Here is a 7,281-nt window from a genome sequence, read left to right on the forward strand (position 1 = left end):
GCTCCTGTCTCATTGTGAATTGGGACTAAGCCCTTCAGCATAACGTTAGGCATCCATTAGCATGTCTCAAATCACCTGCCACTGATGGGTCCAAGAGCCTGGCACAATAACTGAGCTCAGAACTGTGGCATGATAATATTCTTACTAAGCTTTGAGTCTGTCCTAGTGGCAGCTCACTGACACGGCACATCACTTGGGTGGACACTAAGATGAGCTGAAGTCCTAGGAATAAGGCTTTGAGAAGTTTTAGGTACTATAAGGAAGTCATTTGCAAATCAGCATTAACTGAGGGTACTCAATAATACAGATAACCTGAGGAAATCGGAAGTTTTAAATTTCGAGTGTATCACGAAAGAATCAAAATCTGCTTGGGAATTAATGATGAATGTCCAAAGGAGGGGAACAAAATAAGCTTTGCTGTAATTTTCCAAAAAATGCTAAACTCTGACCCCAAAACAGAAATAATTTTAAAAAGGATTTCTGCTTTATCACTAATCTTTTTTGTTGTTGTTTAATAATAAGGGAGAAGAAGAAACAAAAAGAAAAGACAGACTATTCTTGCCTAACTGTCATTCTTGGAAGCAGGGGAGTGTTTGCTTTTCTTTTGTTCTTTCAAATCCCAGGGGAGCTATGCAGGCTGGAGTTTCTCTTTGCCTTTTCATCTGCTGGGAAATAGCACACAAAGGCAAGGCTTCCCTGAGCAGTACAGAGACATTTGTGTTTTCTTTTTTCTATTCCCTGTTGAGCAGAGGCTTAAAAAAAAAAAAAAAAAAAAAAAATCTTCCCACTGTGCTTCTCTTGTGTTGTAAGCACCATGACTTGTGTTTTCATTCTTTATATATCACATTTCCCATGTTTTACCGTGTTAGCGAGTTAAAATTAATGCACATTTTAAAGTGTTCACAAGTGGAAAGTCTTTATTCTTTGATTATGAATAAAGGTAGAGCTGCTAAAATATTCTCAGGGTAAATTTGCCTAGAATTAATATACATAAAATATTCTATATGTGACATAGCCAGCCACTGCATGAACAAATCAAATCTCTAAGATCTAAGATTTTACAGTTAATAAAATCATACATATAGATAATAAACATTATAATGAGAATTATATTTCCTGCAGAGTTATTGTCAAGTATAGGGCAAAATGGCCAACATGACATAGAGGGCAAAAATGACTTATTAGTACTTAACAGTCTTAAAGAGGATCACTTTCTTACCCCCCAAACTCATCAATCAAAGCCCTTCCTAGGGAGAGAGACCAAGAATATGGCTAGTTTAACTAAAATCTCCCCATAGGAAGCATGAGGCTAAGAAGAAAGGAGAGGCTCCTTAAGAGGATCTAGTAGATCTGGTACAGACCTAAGAAAGATACTTGTACTCAGGCCGGTTGGCAGGGGAAGATAGATTGGGAGAATGAGGGGCCATGCATGTTTGGGATACCTAGCAAAGGATAAATACATGGTAGCTCTTGTGATTGAGAGAGATATGGCCCCCAATTGCAATAGATCTTGTTATTTATAATACTGATACTTTACATGTATTTGCCTATCTTTTATTCTTTTTTTTCAAGAGAATATTAAATCGTTTATTGATTACACATGATAATGGATGATACACAAGCTTTAATCCTATCTATAATTTTATCTGATACCATAATTCAATTTAGATATATTGTATAGGATGTGCCAACAATCATATTAATAACCAAATAAACTCCAGGACTTTGCTTGGGTGACCCTTTTAATGGTGAACTCCAGGTCACAACACATTAACTGTCAGTTCAACTACACCAAGGTGTGTGGAGACAATGGCTTCTGTGCCCAAGCAGGTTGCAAATCAATTTCGAATGGAACCTGGCATCACCCTGAAGGAATTCTAACTTCACACTGTTGGGGTAGTATACCAAGATGGCTTCAGAGTAGACTAACTTTACACAGCACATTTAAAAAAAGACACATTTATTCAGCATCATGATCAGACTATTACATTTAGAAATCAACAGCATGGGTGCAAAAAAAAAAAATCTACATTAAAACACTTTGTTGGAATGCTTTACACTTTCCACAGAACAGAAACTAAAATAACCTGTTATACAATTAGTCACAAATACAGTCCTTGAGTTTTTTGCCCATACACATGAGTATCGTCTAAAACATGTCTTCTTTGTAGCAGCGAGGCCCTGCCACCACTGTGCTTGGCTGAGTTCACAAATCTGTTGTAACCTGTAGCTTCCCTGTCACTTCTCTGGCTCTCCTCTCCTGCTAACCCTTGACTGAGTAATGTGTGCTCATCACTACCCTAGATATTAAGGATACAGCTAGAATTTCAGTAATGAAAACCTCCTGCCACTGCCATAGCTCCTGCTGCTGCTGGAACCACCACAGCCACCTTGGTTTCGTGGTTTGGCAAAGTATTGGCCTCCACCACCATAGGAGCCAGAGCTTCTGCCTCCAAAATTTCCTCCTTTCATGGGTCCAAAATTTGAGGATTGATTGCTGTAATTGCCAAAATCATTATAGCTTCCGCCACCTCCAAAGTTGCTTCCATCATTACCAAATCCGTTATGGCCATCCCTACTGCCACCATATCCACCACCACCTCGACTGCCACCAAAGCCACCTTGACCACTGAAGTTCCCTCCACGACCAAAGTTGTCATTCCCACCAAAACCACCTCCACGACCACCACCAAAGTTTCCAGAACCACTTCGACCTCTTTGGCTGGATGAAGCACTAGCCATCTCTTGCTTAGATAGGGCTTTCCTTACTTCACAGTTGTGGCCATTCACAGTATGGTATTTTTGAATGACAATCTTGTCTACAGAGTCATGGTCATCAAATGTTACAAAAGCAAAACCTCTTTTTTTGCCACTGCCTCGGTCAGTCATGATCTAGATCACTTCAATTTTCCCATACTGTTCAAAATGATCTCTTAGATGATGTTCTTCAGTGTCTTCTTTCATGCCACCAGCAAAAATCTTCTTCACAGTTAAGTGGGCACCAGGTCTTTGAGAATCTTCTCTTGAGACAGCCCTCTTTGGTTCCACAACTCTTCCATCCACCTTGTGTGGCCTTGTGTTCAAGGCTGCATCCACCTCCTCCATAGTGGCATAAGTGACAAACCCAAAGCCTCGGGAGCGCTTGGTGTTTGGATCTCTCATTACCACACAGTCCGTTAGCGTTCCCCATTGCTCAAAATGGCTCCTCAGACTCTCTTCGGTTGTTTCAAAGCTCAAACCTCCGATGAAGAGCTTCCACAGCTGTTCGGGCTCTTTGGGAGACTCTGACTCAGACATGATGGCGGTGGGAGGGGAAACTTTAACGATGCTTACTCGGCGGAGTCCACGGGCAGAAAAAAGCCCTATCTTTTATTCTTTGAAGTATACTTGTGTATTGTGTCATATGATCCTCAGAAAAACTTGGTGAGGCAGTAATAGAAGGCTATAATTTTATTAATATTCTCATTTTACAGGTAAAGAAACAAGGCTTAGAGACCTGCCCACTCAGTGAGGGTGTACAACTTCTGGATCTAGAGTCCAAATCTTCTGTCTCTGCTCTGATGAGTTTTCGCAAAGGGAGATCACATGATTATGGACCCTTGGCCTTGCATCAGTGTTTTAAATCTCCCTATCAATACCTGAGATCATTAGGCTTTTGCCTGGCTCTTTATATTTTATGGGGTTAATTATAACCAGTCTTGAGGTTGTCATCACCTTTCCCTAGCCATTCATTGAGTCAATAACCATTTATCAAAAGAGAAAATAGAAGACATTCAATATATGATTATTGAATCAATGGAAAGACCGGCTATGGGCAGCAAGATCAATGTATTTCCGGGTCATGGCTAATCATAAAATATAAAAAGCAGTAATTTGCTTCTCACATTTTTTTTATTTTATGGTGATAAGACAAGACCCACCTTCCGCTATAAAGATCCCAAAGGCTAGAAACTATTTTTTTTCATAATTTACCTTCAACTATGGCTGTAAACAGGTAGCTGAGATTGTTGCTGGAAGGAAATCAAGCATGGAAAAGGAGAAGTAAAGAAGCACAGGCAGGAGGGTTCAGTCTGAGTGTTAGATCAGCAGCAATGAGCATCCAGTAGCAGCGATGGTGAGGACAACCATAGTAGAATGTCTGGTGCCCGTGAATAGCAGGGCTGAGGGTGGCATTTTTCTGGTCAGTTTCTTGGTGTCGCTTTCATTGTGATTCTGGCTCTCCAGCTGTGCTTCCTGCCTATCTTCTAAGCCTATTTCTCCAGCTATCCTGGCTCTTCTGAGAGCCATGTGATAGCCTTTCAGTAAATGCCTTTCTGCCTAAATGGGCTAGAGTTAGTTTCTGTTGCTTGCAAATAAAAAAATCCCAATTGATGCATTGCACAGCTGATTTATTTGTTCAAGTATCTATGGACTGAGTAATGTGTGCTCATCACTACCCTAGATATTAAGGATACAGCAGTGAATATGATCCACAAGATAGTTGCTTTTATGAAGATGAAACTTTAGTTAGGAGTAGAAAGACCATAAATAAGAAAATAAATAATGAATAAAATAATGTCAGCTAGTGACAAGTGTTATGGAGGAAAAAAAGCAGAGGCCTAGGGGAAAGTAACTAGGCAGCAAGGCTGTTCTGCTCTGGATTGGGAGGTTTTAGAACATCTCTCTGAGGAGATGGTATTTGACCTGAGACCTGAGTGAAAACCAGTAACAACAACAACAAAACAATAATAGGTAAGTCTCAGGGCAAGACATTCCAGGTGAAGGGAACGGCAAGCAGGAGCAAGTGTCCTGAGGTGGGAATGAATTTGATGTGTTTGAGCAACAGTAAAAAGCAAAGTATGGGTAGAGCCCAGTGTAGAAGCGGGGAGGATTGTAAGATGAAGTCAGAGGCCAGAGACTGTAGGGCCTTGTAGGCTGTGGTTAGGGGTTCTGATTTTATTCTAAGCACAACAGGCAGCCATTTGAGGGTTTTAGGTAAGGAAGTGAAAGGAATTGATTCATATTCTGAAAAGATGGTTGGATCACGAAAAGACGAGGGTGGAAACCACAAGACCTGTTGGATGCAAAAATCCAGACCAGATGGAGTTTAGCAGGGACAAAGTGAAGAAAGTATATGCCTCCAACAGCTTCTCTTATACCTCTGGAGAACGATTTATGATAATCAAGGGCACTGTGGGCCAAGGCCACCATGTAAATTGCTTGAATAAACACTTCCACTTCCAAGCAATTGAGAAAGTCAAGGCAGTTTCTTTGTTTAATTTTTGTGTAATTTTCCATTCCATTCAGCTGAAAAGAACAGTCAGGCAAACATCACCGCTCAGTTCTTCAGCTTTGTGGTAGAAGCAGAGCATTACTCCCCCAAAGCCAAAATTCATTTTCTGCACACTGAGATGTTTTCTTGGTTAATTCAAGGTTTCATGACAAAGCATGCTTGCTTCAAATTCTAGAAATACAGGCTGGTCAAAGTCATTATTCAAACAGTTGTCTTAATCTAAAATATTTATGTATAAATGTATAATACTGTTTTGTGTATATTTAAACAAGGCAGATATTTTAGAAACATGGTGCCTGGTGTTCCCTCAAGTTCTTTATAATCAACTCCATAAAACCCATACAAAAAATTATCAACAGCAAATACTGATTACTTATCACTATTTATTGATTCTATTAATACTTCTGTGAAACTCTACCTAATCTTAAATAAAATAAGAACATGTAAGAACGGTTTATGAAATAATTCAACAAAAAAAAGTTCTTATTTTGCCTTTCACCACAATATGGAATTTTTTGGTGCTTTTAAAAATTACTGATGGACAACAAGATGGGTAATTAGGATATTATCTAATTAATAAATTGACTCACTTTGTCTCCATGTATAACTGTTTTGACTTTGAAATGATCAGTAAGATCAGTCAAATAATTGTCAACTCAGCTAATATATTTTTTAGTCCTCTTTGGATGAATTATTTCCTCTCAATTAATTATGCCTGAAGGAGATGTATTTTCGTATTTAGCTGTGCCGAATGTCATTTTAAAATTTACCTGTGGGGTGCCTGGGTGGCTCAGTCGCTAAGCGTCTGCCTTCGGCTCAGGTCATGATCCCAGGGTCCTGGGATCGAGCCCCGCATCGGGCTCCCTGCTCAGCCGGGAGCCTGCTTCTCCTGCTCCCCCTGCTTGTGTTCCCTCTCTAGCTGTCTCTCTCTCTGTGTCAAATAAATAAATAAAATCTTTAAAAAAAAATAAAGAATAAAAAAAATAAAATTTACCTTGCAAGGACAGGGCCTTATGGAACTAAGTTTTAATTGGTCATAGTGGAAATACTGGTAACATCAGTTTGATCTTAGGCAAAAAGATCAAAACTAAGAGCTCAAAAGATAAGATTGAGGTAGTAGTAAAGGGACAGGATCTAAGTTTTATGGAAAACATACACTATATTAAATATTGTGCTAGGCATACTAAATATATAAGCTCATCTATTTAAGACAAGAGCCCTACAAGGAAGACTTTAGTCTATAGGTAAAGCAGCTTCAAAGGAAGACTTATCTCATGAATGGCTGAACCAAGATTAAAGTCTGTGTCTATCTATCTACAAATATTCTGTACTTTCTACAGATTCTCGTTAATTCTCCTGTAATGCTCCTTTAGTGGTTAAGTCCACCTTTTTCCTGCCCCACCCCTACTCTAACTAGAACCTTTCACACTATAGGTAAGTGCACCTGACACCTTAAAAAATATTTGCTTTTCGTCTGATTGTGAAAGTGATATATATACTTGCAGAAACCTTGGGAACCACAGAGGAATTTTAAAAAGTAAATATCATATGTTCTTGGAACATAAAAATAACCTCCATAAAGATTTTGATGTCATTAATGTCTTTCTCTTCAGTATTTTTCATGTAAAGTGGGGATTACATTTCAGCTCTAATTTCATATTCTGCTGTGTTTATCTGTTATGGTATCACTATCTTTTTTTCTAGTTCACCAAATATCCTTTGAAAATGTAATATTTAGGGATGCCTGGGTGGCTCAGTCAGTTAAGTGTCTGCCTTCTGCTTGAGTCATGATCCCAAGGTCCTGGCATGGAGTCCCAGAATCAGGCTCCTTGCTTAGCAGGGAGCCTGCTTCTCCCTCTGCCTGCCACTCCCCCTGCTGTGCATGCTCTCCTTCCCTCTCCCTCTCTGAAAATAAATAAAATAAAATAAGAAAAAAGAAAATGTAATATTTATATGGCACATTTAATCATTCTCTCATATAGGAATATTATAATCTTAATCAATTTTTC

General features: G+C 39.1%; 1 pseudogene; it reads right to left on the reverse strand.

Moving 5' to 3' along the window:
* Positions 1-2,319: 2,319 nt before the first annotated feature.
* LOC123837443 (heterogeneous nuclear ribonucleoprotein A1-like) lies at positions 2,320-3,297 on the reverse strand (annotated as a pseudogene).
* Positions 3,298-7,281: the final 3,984 nt, after the last annotated feature.

Source organism: Mirounga angustirostris, unplaced genomic scaffold (assembly GCF_029215605.1).
Source record: "Mirounga angustirostris isolate CCGP_5_RB_7025 unplaced genomic scaffold, mMirAng1.0.hap1 SCAF_5, whole genome shotgun sequence".
Lineage (NCBI taxonomy): Eukaryota > Metazoa > Chordata > Mammalia > Carnivora > Phocidae > Mirounga > Mirounga angustirostris.